The following is a 16,160-nucleotide window of genomic DNA, read 5'->3' as shown; positions in this document are numbered from 1 at the left end:
TTTTTACTACAGCTTTAGGTAGGCCATGTATTTTGTTCAAGTTAGCTATCTGGCTAATATTTTTACTACAGCTTTAGGTAGGCCATGTATTTTGTTCAAGTTAGCTATCTGGCTAATATTTTACTACAGCTTTAGGTAGGCCATGTATTTTGTTCATGTTAGCTATCTGGCTAATATTTTTACTACAGCTTTAGGTAGGCCATGTATTTTGTTCAAGTTAGTTATCTGGCTAATATTTTTACTACAGCTTTAGGTAGGCCATGTATTTTGTTCATGTTAGCTATCTGGCTAATATTTTTACTACAGCTTTAGGTAGGCCATGTATTTTGTTCATGTTAGCTATCTGGCTAATATTTTTACTACAGCTTTAGGTAGGCCATGTATTTTGTTCAAGTTAGCTATCTGGCTAATATTTTTACTACAGCTTTAGGTAGGCCATGTATTTTGTTCATGTTAGCTATCTGGCTAATATTTTTACTACAGCTTTAGGTAGGCCATGTATTTTGTTCAAGTTAGCTATCTGGCTAATATTTTTACTACAGCTTTAGGTAGGCCATGTATTTTGTTCATGTTAGCTATCTGGCTAATATTTTTACTACAGCTTTAGGTAGGCCATGTATTTTGTTCATGTTAGCTATCTGGCTAATATTTTTACTACAGCTTTAGGTAGGCCATGTATTTTGTTCAAGTTAGCTATCTGGCTAATATTTTTACTACAGCTTTAGGTAGGCCATGTATTTTGTTCATGTTAGCTATCTGGCTAATATTTTTTACTACAGCTTTAGGTAGGCCATGTATTTTGTTCAAGTTAGCTATCTGGCTAATATTTTACTACAGCTTTAGGTAGGCCATGTATTTTGTTCATGTTAGCTATCTGGCTAATATTTTTACTACAGCTTTAGGTAGGCCATGTATTTTGTTCAAGTTAGCTATCTGGCTAATATTTTTACTACAGCTTTAGGTAGGCCATGTATTTTGTTCATGTTAGCTATCTGGCTAATATTTTTACTACAGCTTTAGGTAGGCCATGTATTTTGTTCAAGTTAGCTATCTGGCTAATATTTTTACTACAGCTTTAGGTAGGCCATGTATTTTGTTCATGTTAGCTATCTGGCTAATATTTTTACTACAGCTTTAGGTAGGCCATGTATTTTGTTCATGTTAGCTATCTGGCTAATATTTTTACTACAGCTTTAGGTAGGCCATGTATTTTGTTCAAGTTAGCTATCTGGCTAATATTTTTACTACAGCTTTAGGTAGGCCATGTATTTTGTTCATGTTAGCTATCTGGCTAATATTTTTACTACAGCTTTAGGTAGGCCATGTATTTTGTTCAAGTTAGCTATCTGGCTAATATTTTTACTGCAGCTTTAGGTAGGCCATGTATTTTGTTCATGTTAGCTATCTGGCTAATATTTTACTACAGCTTTAGGTAGGCTATGTATTTTGTTCAAGTTAGCTATCTGAATAATATTTTACTACAGCTTTAGGTAGGCCATGTATTTTGTTCATGTTAGCTATCTGGCTAATATTTTTACTACAGCTTTAGGTAGGCCATGTATTTTGTTCATGTTAGCTATCTGGCTAATATTTTACTACAGCTTTAGGTAGGCCATGTATTTTGTTCATGTTAGCTATCTGGCTAATATTTTTACTACAGCTTTAGGTAGGCCATGTATTTTGTTCAAGTTAGCTATCTGGCTAATATTTTTACTACAGCTTTAGGTAGGCCATGTATTTTGTTCAAGTTAGCTATCTGGCTAATATTTTACTACAGCTTTAGGTAGGCCATGTATTTTGTTCAAGTTAGCTATCTGGCTAATATTTTTACTACAGCTTTAGGTAGGCCATGTATTTTGTTCATGTTAGCTATCTGGCTAATATTTTTACTACAGCTTTAGGTAGGCCATGTATTTTGTTCATGTTAGCTATCTGGCTAATATTTTTACTACAGCTTTAGGTAGGCCATGTATTTTGTTCATGTTAGCTATCTGGCTAATATTTTTACTACAGCTTTAGGTAGGCCATGTATTTTGTTCATGTTAGCTATCTGGCTAATATTTTTACTACAGCTTTAGGTAGGCCATGTATTTTGTTCAAGTTAGCTATCTGGCTAATATTTTTACTACAGCTTTAGGTAGGCCATGTATTTTGTTCATGTTAGCTATCTGGCTAATATTTTTTACTACAGCTTTAGGTAGGCCATGTATTTTGTTCAAGTTAGCTATCTGGCTAATATTTTTACTACAGCTTTAGGTAGGCCATGTATTTTGTTCAAGTTAGCTATCTGGCTAATATTTTTACTACAGCTTTAGGTAGGCCATGTATTTTGTTCAAGTTAGCTATCTGGCTAATATTTTTTACTACAGCTTTAGGTAGGCCATGTATTTTGTTCAAGTTAGCTATCTGGCTAATATTTTTACTACAGCTTTAGGTAGGCCATGTATTTTGTTCATGTTAGCTATCTGGCTAATATTTTTTACTACAGCTTTAGGTAGGCTATGTATTTTGTTCAGGTTAGCTATCTGGCTAATATTTTTTACTACAGCTTTAGGTAGGCCATGTATTTTGTTCATGTTAGCTATCTGGCTAATATTTTTTACTACAGCTTTAGGTAGGCCATGTATTTTGGTCAAGTTAGCTATCTGGCTAATATTTTTACTACAGCTTTAGGTAGGCCATGTATTTTGTTCATGTTAGCTATCTGGCTAATATTTTTACTACAGCTTTAGGTAGGCCATGTATTTTGTTCAAGTTAGCTATCTGGCTAATATTTTTACTACAGCTTTAGGTAGGCCATGTATTTTGTTCATGTTAGCTATCTGGCTAATATTTTTTACTACAGCTTTAGGTAGGCCATGTATTTTGTTCATGTTAGCTATCTGGCTAATATTTTTACTACAGCTTTAGGTAGGCCATGTATTTTGTTCATGTTAGCTATCTGGCTAATATTTTTACTACAGCTTTAGGTAGGCCATGTATTTTGTTCATGTTAGCTATCTGGCTAATATTTTTACTACAGCTTTAGGTAGGCCATGTATTTTGTTCATGTTAGCTATCTGGCTAATATTTTTTACTACAGCTTTAGGTAGGCCATGTATTTTGTTCATGTTAGCTATCTGGCTAATATTTTTACTACAGCTTTAGGTAGGCCATGTATTTTGTTCAAGTTAGCTATCTGGCTAATATTTTTACTACAGCTTTAGGTAGGCCATGTATTTTGTTCAAGTTAGCTATCTGGCTAATATTTTTACTACAGCTTTAGGTAGGCCATGTATTTTGTTCATGTTAGCTATCTGGCTAATATTTTTTTACTACAGCTTTAGGTAGGCCATGTATTTTGTTCATGTTAGCTATCTGGCTAATATTTTTACTACAGCTTTAGGTAGGCCATGTATTTTGTTCATGTTAGCTATCTGACTAATATTTTTACTACAGCTTTAGGTAGGCCATGTATTTTGTTCATGTTAGCTATCTGGCTAATATTTTTACTACAGCTTTAGGTAGGCCATGTATTTTGTTCAAGTTAGCTATCTGGCTAATATTTTTACTACAGCTTTAGGTAGGCCATGTATTTTGTTCATGTTAGCTATCTGGCTAATATTTTTACTACAGCTTTAGGTAGGCCATGTATTTTGTTCAAGTTAGCTATCTGGCTAATATTTTTACTACAGCTTTAGGTAGGCCATGTATTTTGTTCAAGTTAGCTATCTGGCTAATATTTTTACTACAGCTTTAGGTAGGCCATGTATTTTGTTCAAGTTAGCTATCTGGCTAATATTTTTACTACAGCTTTAGGTAGGCCATGTATTTTGTTCATGTTAGCTATCTGGCTAATATTTTTACTACAGCTTTAGGTAGGCCATGTATTTTGTTCAAGTTAGCTATCTGGCTAATATTTTTACTACAGCTTTAGGTAGGCCATGTATTTTGTTCAAGTTAGCTATCTGGCTAATATTTTTACTACAGCTTTAGGTAGGCCATGTATTTTGTTCATGTTAGCTATCTGGCTAATATTTTTACTACAGCTTTAGGTAGGCCATGTATTTTTGTTCATGTTAGCTATCTGGCTAATATTTTTACTACAGCTTTAGGTAGGCCATGTATTTTGTTCAAGTTAGCTATCTGGCTAATATTTTTACTACAGCTTTAGGTAGGCCATGTATTTTGTTCAAGTTAGCTATCTGGCTAATATTTTTACTACAGCTTTAGGTAGGCCATGTATTTTGTTCATGTTAGCTATCTGACTAATATTTTTACTACAGCTTTAGGTAGGCCATGTATTTTGTTCATGTTAGCTATCTGGCTAATATTTTTACTACAGCTTTAGGTAGGCCATGTATTTTGTTCATGTTAGCTATCTGGCTAATATTTTTACTACAGCTTTAGGTAGGCCATGTATTTTGTTCAAGTTAGCTATCTGGCTAATATTTTTACTACAGCTTTAGGTAGGCCATGTATTTTGTTCATGTTAGCTATCTGACTAATATTTTTTACTACAGCTTTAGGTAGGCCATGTATTTTGTTCAAGTTAGCTATCTGGCTAATATTTTTACTACAGCTTTAGGTAGGCCATGTATTTTGTTCAAGTTAGCTATCTGGCTAATATTTTTACTACAGCTTTAGGTAGGCCATGTATTTTGTTCATGTTAGCTATCTGGCTAATATTTTTACTACAGCTTTAGGTAGGCTATGTATTTTGTTCATGTTAGCTATCTGGCTAATATTTTTACTACAGCTTTAGGTAGGCCATGTATTTTGTTCAAGTTAGCTATCTGGCTAATATTTTTACTACAGCTTTAGGTAGACCATGTATTTTGTTCAAGTTAGCTATCTGGAATAATATTTTACTACAGCTTTAGGTAGGCCATGTATTTTGTTCATGTTAGCTATCTGGCTAATATTTTACTACAGCTTTAGGTAGGCCATGTATTTTGTTCAAGTTAGCTATCTGGCTAATATTTTACTACAGCTTTAGGTAGGCCATGTATTTTGTTCATGTTAGCTATCTGGCTAATATTTTACTACAGCTTTAGGTAGGCCATGTATTTTGTTCATGTTAGCTATCTGGCTAATATTTTTACTACAGCTTTAGGTAGGCCATGTATTTTGGTCAAGTTAGCTATCTGGCTAATATTTTTACTACAGCTTTAGGTAGGCCATGTATTTTGTTCATGTTAGCTATCTGGCTAATATTTTTACTACAGCTTTAGGTAGGCCATGTATTTTGTTCAAGTTAGCTATCTGGCTAATATTTTACTACAGCTTTAGGTAGGCCATGTATTTTGTTCATGTTAGCTATCTGGCTAATATTTTTACTACAGCTTTAGGTAGGCCATGTATTTTGTTCATGTTAGCTATCTGGCTAATATTTTACTACAGCTTTAGGTAGGCCATGTATTTTGTTCATGTTAGCTATCTCACTAATATTTTTACTACAGCTTTAGGTAGGCCATGTATTTTGTTCAAGTTAGCTATCTGGCTAATATTTTTACTACAGCTTTAGGTAGGCCATGTATTTTGTTCATGTTAGCTATCTGGCTAATATTTTTACTACAGCTTTAGGTAGGCCATGTATTTTGTTCAAGTTAGCTATCTGGCTAATATTTTTACTACAGCGTTAGGTAGGCCATGTATTTTGTTCAAGTTAGCTATCTGACTAATATTTTTTACTACAGCTTTAGGTAGGCCATGTATTTTGTTCATGTTAGCTATCTGGCTAATATTTTTACTACAGCTTTAGGTAGGCCATGTATTTTGTTCATGTTAGCTATCTGGCTAATATTTTTACTACAGCTTTAGGTAGGCCATGTATTTTGTTCATGTTAGCCATCTGGCTAATATTTTTACTACAGCTTTAGGTAGGCCATGTATTTTTTTCAAGTTAGCTATCTGGCTAATATTTTTACTACAGCTTTAGGTAGGCCATGTATTTTGTTCAAGTTAGCTATCTGGCTAATATTTTACTACAGCTTTAGGTAGGCCATGTATTTTGTTCATGTTAGCTATCTGGCTAATATTTTTACTACAGCTTTAGGTAGGCTATGTATTTTGTTCAAGTTAGCTATCTGGCTAATATTTTTTACTACAGCTTTAGGTAGGCCATGTATTTTGTTCATGTTAGCTATCTGGCTAATATTTTTACTACAGCTTTAGGTAGGCCATGTATTTTGTTCAAGTTAGCTATCTGGCTAATATTTTTTACTACAGCTTTAGGTAGGCCATGTATTTTGTTCATGTTAGCTATCTGGCTAATATTTTTACTACAGCTTTAGGTAGGCCATGTATTTTGTTCATGTTAGCTATCTGGCTAATATTTTTACTACAGCTTTAGGTAGGCCATGTATTTTGTTCATGTTAGCTATCTGGCTAATATTTTTACTACAGCTTTAGGTAGGCTATGTATTTTGTCAAGTTAGCTATCTGGCTAATATTTTACTACAGCTTTAGGTAGGCCATGTATTTTGTTCAAGTTAGCTATCTGGCTAATATTTTTACTACAGCTTTAGGTAGGCCATGTATTTTGTTCATGTTAGCTATCTGAATAATATTTTTACTAAAGCTTTAGGTAGGCCATGTATTTTGTTCAAGTTAGCTATCTGACTAATATTTTTTACTACAGCTTTAGGTAGGCCAATGTATTTTGTTCATGTTAGCTATCTGGCTAATATTTTACTACAGCTTTAGGTAGGCCATGTATTTTGTTCATGTTAGCTATCTGACTAATATTTTTACTACAGCTTTGGGTAGGCCATGTATTTTGTTCATGTTAGCTATCTGGCTAATATTTTTACTACAGCTTTAGGTAGGCCATGTATTTTGTTCATGTTAGCTATCTGGCTAATATTTTTACTACAGCTTTAGGTAGGCCATGTATTTTGTTCAAGTTAGCTATCTGGCTAATATTTTTACTACAGCTTTAGGTAGGCCATGTATTTTGTTCAAGTTAGCTATCTGGCTAATATTTTTACTACAGCTTTAGGTAGGCCATGTATTTTGTTCAAGTTAGCTATCTGGCTAATATTTTTACTACAGCTTTAGGTAGGCCATGTATTTTGTTCATGTTAGCTATCTGGCTAATATTTTTTTACTACAGCTTTAGGTATGCCATGTATTTTGTTCATCTTAGCTATCTGGCTAATATTTTTTTTACAGCTTTAGGTAGGCCATGTATTTTGTTCAAGTTAGCTATCTGGCTAATATTTTTACTACAGCTTTAGGTAGGCCATGTATTTTGTTCATGTTAGCTATCTGGCTAATATTTTTACTACAGCTTTAGGTAGACTATCTATTTTGTTCAAGTTAGCTATCTGGCTAATATTTTTACTACAGCTTTAGGTAGGCCATGTATTTTTGTTCAAGTTAGCTATCTGGCTAATATTTTTACTACAGCTTTAGGTAGGCCATGTATTTTGTTCAAGTTAGCTATCTGGCTAATATTTTTACTACAGCTTTAGGTAGGCCATGTATTTTGTTCAAGTTAGCTATCTGACTAATATTTTTACTACAGCTTTAGGTAGGCCATGTATTTTGTTCATGTTAGTTATCTGACTAATATTTTTTACTACAGCTTTAGGTAGGCCATGTATTTTGTTCATGTTAGCTATCTGGCTAATATTTTTACTACAGCTTTAGGTAGGCCATGTATTTTGTTCATGTTAGCTATCTGGCTAATATTTTTACTACAGCTTTAGGTAGGCCATGTATTTTGTTCAAGTTAGCTATCTGGCTAATATTTTTACTACAGCTTTAGGTAGGCCATGTATTTTGTTCATGTTAGCTATCTGGCTAATATTTTACTACAGCTTTAGGTAGGCCATGTATTTTGTTCATGTTAGCTATCTGGCTAATATTTTTACTACAGCTTTAGGTAGGCCATGTATTTTGTTCATGTTAGCTATCTGACTAATATTTTTACTACAGCTTTAGGTAGGCCATGTATTTTGTTCTGTTAGCTATCTGGCTAATATTTTTACTACAGCTTTAGGTAGGCCATGTATTTTGTTCATGTTAGCTATCTGGCTAATATTTTTACTACAGCTTTAGGTAGGCCATGTATTTTGTTCAAGTTAGCTATCTGGCTAATATTTTTTACTACAGCTTTAGGTAGGCCATGTATTTTGTTCAAGTTAGCTATCTGGCTAATATTTTTTACTACAGCTTTAGGTAGGCCATGTATATTTTGTTCATGTTAGCTATCTGGCTAATATTTTACTACAGCTTTAGGTAGGCCATGTATTTTGTTCATGTTAGCTATCTGGCTAATATTTTTACTACAGCTTTAGGTGGGCCATGTATTTTGTTCAAGTTAGCTATCTGGCTAATATTTTTACTACAGCTTTAGGTAGGCCATGTATTTTGTTCAAGTTAGCTATCTGGCTAATATTTTTACTACAGCTTTGGTAGGTGTATTTTTGTTCAGTTAGCTATCTGACTAATATTTTTTACTACAGCTTTAGGTAGGCCATGTATTTTGTTCATGTTAGTTATCTGACTAATATTTTTACTACAGCTTTAGGTAGGCCATGTATTTTGTTCATGTTAGCTATCTGGCTAATATTTTTACTACAGCTTTAGGTAGGCCATGTATTTTGTTCATGTTAGCTATCTGGCTAATATTTTTACTACAGCTTTAGGTAGGCCATGTATTTTGTTCATGTTAGCTATCTGGCTAATATTTTTACTACAGCTTTAGGTAGGCCATGTATTTTGTTCATGTTAGCTATCTGGCTAATATTTTTACTACAGCTTTAGGTAGGCCATGTATTTTGTTCATGTTAGCTATCTGGCTAATATTTTTACTACAGCTTTAGGTAGGCCATGTATTTTGTTCATGTTAGCTATCTGGCTAATATTTTACTACAGCTTTAGGTAGGGCATGTATTTTGTTCAAGTTAGCTATCTGGCTAATATTTTTACTACAGCTTTAGGTAGGCCATGTATTTTGTTCATGTTAGCTATCTGGCTAATATTTTACTACAGCTTTAGGTAGGCCATGTATTTTGTTCAAGTTAGCTATCTGGCTAATATTTTTTACTACAGCTTTAGGTAGGCCATGTATTTTGTTCATGTTAGCTATCTGGCTAATATTTTTACTACAGCTTTAGGTAGGCCATGTATTTTGTTCAAGTTAGCTATCTGGCTAATATTTTTACTACAGCTTTAGGTAGGCCATGTATTTTGTTCATGTTAGCTATCTGGCTAATATTTTTACTACAGCTTTAGGTAAGGCCATGTATTTTGTTCAAGTTAGCTATCTGGCTAATATTTTTTTACTACAGCTTTAGGTAGGCCATGTATTTTTTGTTCATGTTAGCTATCTGGCTAATATTTTTACTACAGCTTTAGGTAGGCCATGTATTTTGTTCAAGTTAGCTATCTGACTAATATTTTTACTACAGCTTTAGGTAGGCCATGTATTTTGTTCATGTTAGCTATCTGGCTAATATTTTTACTACAGCTTTAGGTAGGCCATGTATTTTGTTCAGAGTTAGCTATCTGGCTAATATTTTTACTACAGCTTTAGGTAGGCCATGTATTTTGTTCATGTTAGCTATCTGGCTAATATTTTTACTACAGCTTTAGGTAGGCCATGTATTTTGTTCATGTTAGCTATCTGGCTAATATTTTTACTACAGCTTTAGGTAGGCCATGTATTTTGTTCAAGTTAGCTATCTGGCTAATAATATTTTACTACAGCTTTAGGTAGGCCATGTATTTTGTTCATGTTAGCTATCTGGCTAATATTTTTACTACAGCTTTAGGTAGGCCATGTATTTTGTTCAAGTTAGCTATCTGACTAATATTTTTACTACAGCTTTAGGTAGGCCATGTATTTTGTTCAAGTTAGCTATCTGGCTAATATTTTTACTACAGCTTTAGGTAGGCCATGTATTTTGTTCATGTTAGCTATCTGAATAATATTTTTACTATATATAGCCTTTAGGTAGGCCATGTATTTTGTTCATGTTAGCTATCTGGCTAATATTTTACTACTACAGCTTTAGGTAGGCCATGTATTTTGTTCATGCTTTTAGCTATCTGGCTAATATTTTTACTACAGCTTTAGGTAGGCCATGTATTTTGTTCATGTTAGCTATCTGGCTAATATTTTTACTACAGCTTTAGGTAGGCCATGTATTTTGTTCATGTTAGCTATCTGGCTAATATTTTTACTACAGCTTTAGGTGGAAGCCATGTATTTTGTTCATGTTAGCTATCTTACTAATATTTTACTACTACAGCTTTAGGTAGGCCATGTATTTTGTTCAAGTTAGCTATATGGCTAATATTTTTTACTACAGCCTTTAGGTAGGCCATGTATTTTGTTCAGGTTAGCTATCTGGCTAATATTTTTTACTACAGCTTTAGGTAGGCCATGTATTTTGTTCATGTTAGCTATCTGGCTAATATTTTTACTACAGCTTTAGGTAGGCTATATCTATTTTTGTTCAGGTTAGCTATCTGGCTAATATTTTTACTACAGCTTTAGGTAGGCCATGTATTTTGTTCATGTTAGCTATCTGGCTAATATTTTTACTACAGCTTTAGGTAGGCCATGTATTTTGTTCAGGTTAGCTATCTGGCTAATATTTTTACTACAGCTTTAGGTAGGCCATGTATTTTGTTCATGTTAGCTATCTGGCTAATATTTTTACTACAGCATTAGGTAGGCCATGTATTTTGTTCATGTTAGCTATCTGACTAATATTTTTACTACAGCTTTAGGTAGGCCATGTATTTTGTTCATGTTAGCTATCTGGCTAATATTTTTACTACAGCTTTAGGTAGGCCATGTATTTTGTTCAGTTAGCTATCTGGCTAATATTTTTACTACAGCTTTAGGTAGGCCATGTATTTTGTTCATGTTAGCTATCTGGCTAATATTTTTACTACAGCTTTAGGTAGGCCATGTATTTTGTTCAAGTTAGCTATCTGGATAATATTTTTACTACAGCTTTAGGTAGGCCATGTATTTTGTTCAGGTTAGCTATCTGACTAATATTTTTACTACAGCTTTAGGTAGGCCATGTATTTTGTTCATGTTAGCTATCTGGCTAATATTTTTACTACAGCTTTAGGTGGGCCATGTATTTTGTTCATGTTAGCTATCTGGCTAATATTTTTACTACAGGCTTTGGGTAGGCCATGTATTTTGTTCATGTTAGCTATCTGGCTAATATTTTTTACTACAGCTTTAGGTAGGCCATGTATTTTGTTCATGTTAGCTATCTATCTAATATTTTTACTACAGCTTTAGGTAGGGTATGTCATTTTTGTTCATAGTTAGCTATCTGGCTAATATTTTTACTACAGCTTTAGGTAGGCCATGTATTTTTGTTCATGTTAGCTATCTGGCTAATATTTTACTACAGCTTTAGGTAGGCTATGTATTTTTGTTCAGGTTAGCTATCTGACTAATATTTTTACTACTGACTGCTTTTGGTTGACTATGTATTTTGTTTTTATGTTAGCTATTTGACTTAGGTGGTAGGCCATGTATTTTGTTCATGTTAGCTATCTGGCTAATATTTTTACTACAGCTTTAGGTAGGCCATGTATTTTGTTCAAGTTAGCTATCTGGCTAATATTTTTTACTACAGCTTTAGGGTAGCCATGTATTTTGTTCATGTTAGCTATCTGGCTAATATTTTTACTACAGCTTTAGGTAGGCCATGTATTTTGTTCAGTTAGCTATCTGGCTAATATTTTTACTACAGCTTTAGGTAGGCCATGTATTTTGTTCATGTTTGCTATCTGGCTAATATTTTTACTACAGCTTTAGGTAGACTATGTATTTTTTGTTCAAGTTAGCTATCTGGCTAATATTTTTACTACAGCTTTAGGTAGGCCATGTATTTTGTTCAAGTTAGCTATCTGGCTAATATTTTTACTACAGCTTTAGGTAGGCCATGTATTTTGTTCAGAGTTAGCTATCTGGCTAATATTTTTTACTACAGCTTTAGGTGACCATGTATTTTGTTCAAGTTAGCTATCTGGCTAATATTTTTACTACAGCTTTAGGTAGGCCATGTATTTTGTTCATGTTAGCTATCTGGCTAATATTTTTACTATTTAGGTAGGCCATGTATTTTGTTCAAATTAGCTATCTGACTAATATTTTTTACTACAGCTTTAGGTAGGCACATGTATTTTGTTCAGGTTAGCTATCTGGCTAATATTTTTACTACAGCTTGGTAGGCCATATATTTTGTTCAGGTTAGCTATCTGGCTAATATTTTTACTGGCTTTACTACAGTTAGCTTTGGGTAATATTTTACTACAGCTTTAGGTGGTATGTATTTTTGTTCATGTTAGCTATCTGGCTAATATTTTTACTACAGCTTTAGGCCATGTATTTTGTTCAAGTTAGCTATCTGGCTAATATTTTTTACTACAGCTTTAGGTAGGTGGTGTGTATTCAGTTAGCTATCTGACTAATATTTTTACTACAGCTTAGGTAGGATTTCTATGTTTGGTCATATTAGCTATCTGGCTAATATTTTTTAGGGCTTTAGGTTAGCCTATCAGTTTTGTTCAAGTTAGCTATCTGGCTAATATTTTACTACCACTTTAGGTGGGCCATGTTGACTCTTCTTTTAGCTATCTGGCTAATATTTTTGCCACAAACTTTAGTTATTGCCATATATTTTTGTTCAGGTTCAGCTATCTGGATAATATTTTTTTTTCTGGTTTTGCGGTAATATTACTTGCCATGTATTTTTGTTCAAGTTAGCCATCTGGATAATATTTGTACTACTACTTTAGTTAGGCCATGTATTTTGTTCATGTTAGCTATCTGGCTAATATTTTTACTACAGCTTTAGGTAGGCCATGTATTTTGGTCATGTTAGCTAGCTGATTAAATATTTTTACTACTACAGCTTTAGGTAGGCTATGTATTTTTGTTCAAGTTAGCTATCTGGCTAATATTTTTACTACAGCTTTAGGTAGGCCATGCTATTTTGTTCATGTTAGCTATCTGGCTAATATTTTTACTACAGCTTTAGGTGAGCTATTTTTTTTGTTCATGTTAGCTATCTGGCTAATATTTTTTACTGGCTTTGGGTAGGCCATGTATTTTGTTCATGATTAGCTATCTGGCTAATATTTTACTACAGCTTTAGGTAGGCCGTATATTTTGTTCAAGTTAGCTATCTGGATAATATTTTACTACAAAAGCTTTAGGTAGGCCATGTATTTTTGTTCAGTTATTGGCTATCTGACTAATATTTTTTACTACAGCGTTAGGTAGGCCATGTATTTTGTTCAAGTTAGCTATCTGAATAATATTTTACTACAGCTTTAGGTAGGCCATGTATTTTGTTCAAGTTAGCTATCTGACTAATATTTTACTACAGCTTTAGGTAGGCCATGTATTTTGTTCAGTTAGCTATCTGACTAATATTTTTACTACTGCTTTAGGTGAGCCATGTATTTTGTTCATGTTAGCTATCTGACTAATATTTTACTACAGCTTTAGGTAGCCATGTATTTTGTTCATGTTAGCTATCTGGCTAATATTTTTACTACAGCTTTAGGTATGCCATGTATTTTTGTTCATCTTGGCTATCTGGCTAATATTTTTACTACAGCTTTAGGTAGGCCATGTATTTTGTTCAAGTTAGCTATCTGGCTAATATTTTACTACAACTTTAGGTAGGCCATGTATTTTGTTCAAGTTAGCTATCTGGTAATATTTTTTACTACAGCTTTAGGTAAGGCCATGTATTTTGTTCAAATTAGCTATCTGGCTAATATTTTTTACTACAGCTTTAGGTAGGCCATGTATTTTGTTCAAGTTAATCTGGCTAATATTTTTACTACAGCTTTAGGTAGGCCATGTATTTTGTTCATGTTAGCTATCTTAATATTTTTACTACAGCTTTAGGTAGGCCATGTATTTTGTTCATGTTAGCTATCTGGCTAATATTTTTACTACAGCTTTAGGTAGGCCATGTATTTTGTTCATGTTAGCTATCTGGCTAATATTTTTACTACAGCTTTAGGTAGGCCATGTATTTTGTTCATGTTAGCTATCTGGCTAATATTTTTACTACAGCTTTAGGTAGGCCATGTATTTTGTTCATGTTAGCTATCTGACTAATATTTTTACTACAGCTTTAGGTAGGCCATGTATTTTGTTCATGTTAGCTATCTGGCTAATATTTTTACTACAGCTTTAGGTAGGCCATGTATTTTGTTCATGTTAGCTATCTGGCTAATATTTTTACTACAGCTTTAGGTAGGCCATGTATTTTGTTCATGTTAGCTATCTGGCTAATATTTTTACTACAGCTTTAGGTAGGCCATGTATTTTGTTCATGTTAGCTATCTGGCTAATATTTTTTACTACAGCTTTAGGTAGGCCATGTATTTTGTTCAAAGTTAGCTATCTGGCTAATATTTTTACTACAGCTTTAGGTAGGCCATGTATTTTGTTCATGTTAGCTATCTGGCTAATATTTTTACTACAGCTTTAGGTAGGCCATGTATTTTGTTCAAGTTAGCTATCTGGCTAATATTTTTACTACAGCTTTAGGTAGGCCATGTATTTTGTTCAAGTTAGCTATCTGGCTAATATTTTTACTACAGCTTTAGGTAGGCCATGTATTTTGTTCATGTTAGCTATCTGGCTAATATTTTTACTACAGCTTTAGGTAGGCCATGTATTTTGTTCATGTTAGCTATCTGGCTAATATTTTTACTACAGCTTTAGGTAGGCCATGTATTTTGTTCATGTTAGCTATCTGGCTAATATTTTTACTACAGCTTTAGGTAGGCCATGTATTTTGTTCATGTTAGCTATCTGGCTAATATTTTTACTACAGCTTTAGGTAGGCCATGTATTTTGTTCATGTTAGCTATCTGGCTAATATTTTACTACAGCTTTAGGTAGGCCATGTATTTTGTTCATGTTAGCTATCTGGCTAATATTTTTACTACAGCTTTAGGTAGGCCATGTATTTTGTTCATGTTAGCTATCTGGCTAATATTTTTACTACAGCTTTAGGTAGGCCATGTATTTTGTTCATGTTAGCTATCTGGCTAATATTTTTACTACAGCTTTAGGTAGGCCATGTATTTTGTTCAAGTTAGCTATCTGGCTAATATTTTTACTACAGCTTTAGGTAGGCCATGTATTTTGTTCAAGTTAGCTATCTGGCTAATATTTTTACTACAGCTTTAGGTAGGCCATGTATTTTGTTCAAGTTAGCTATCTGGCTAATATTTTTACTACAGCTTTAGGTAGGCCATGTATTTTGTTCAGTTAGCTATCTGGCTAATATTTTTACTACAGCTTTAGGTAGGCCATGTATTTTGTTCATGTTAGCTATCTGGCTAATATTTTTACTACAGCTTTAGGTAGGCCATGTATTTTGTTCATGTTAGCTATCTGGCTAATATTTTTACTACAGCTTTAGGTAGGCCATGTATTTTGTTCATGTTAGCTATCTGACTAATATTTTTACTACAGCTTTAGGTAGGCCATGTATTTTGTTCATGTTAGCTATCTGACTAATATTTTTACTACAGCTTTAGGTAGGCCATGTATTTTGTTCATGTTAGCTATCTGGCTAATATTTTTACTACAGCTTTAGGTAGGCCATGTATTTTGTTCAAGTTAGCTATCTGGCTAATATTTTTACTACAGCTTTAGGTAGGCCATGTATTTTGTTCATGTTAGCTATCTGGCTAATATTTTTACTACAGCTTTAGGTAGGCCATGTATTTTGTTCAAGTTAGCTATCTGGCTAATATTTTTACTACAGCTTTAGGTAGGCCATGTATTTTGTTCAAGTTAGCTATCTGGCTAATATTTTTACTACAGCTTTAGGTAGGCCATGTATTTTGTTCATGTTAGCTATCTGGCTAATATTTTTTACTACAGCTTTAGGTAGGCCATGTATTTTGTTCAAGTTAGCTATCTGGCTAATATTTTACTACAGCTTTAGGTAGGCCATGTATTTTGTTCATGTTAGCTATCTGGCTAATATTTTTACTACAGCTTTAGGTAGGCCATGTATTTTGTTCAAGTTAGCTATCTGGCTAATATTTTTTTACTACAGCTTTAGGTAGGCCATGTATTTTGTTCATGTTAGCTATCTGGCTAATATTTTTACTACAGCTTTAGGTAGGCCATGTATTTTGTTCATGTT

Source organism: Tachypleus tridentatus, chromosome 10, assembly GCF_004210375.1.
Source record: "Tachypleus tridentatus isolate NWPU-2018 chromosome 10, ASM421037v1, whole genome shotgun sequence".
Taxonomy (NCBI): Eukaryota; Metazoa; Arthropoda; class Merostomata; order Xiphosura; family Limulidae; genus Tachypleus; species Tachypleus tridentatus.
The sequence above is the reverse complement of the archived record's forward strand: the minus strand, read 5'-3'. Positions refer to the sequence as shown.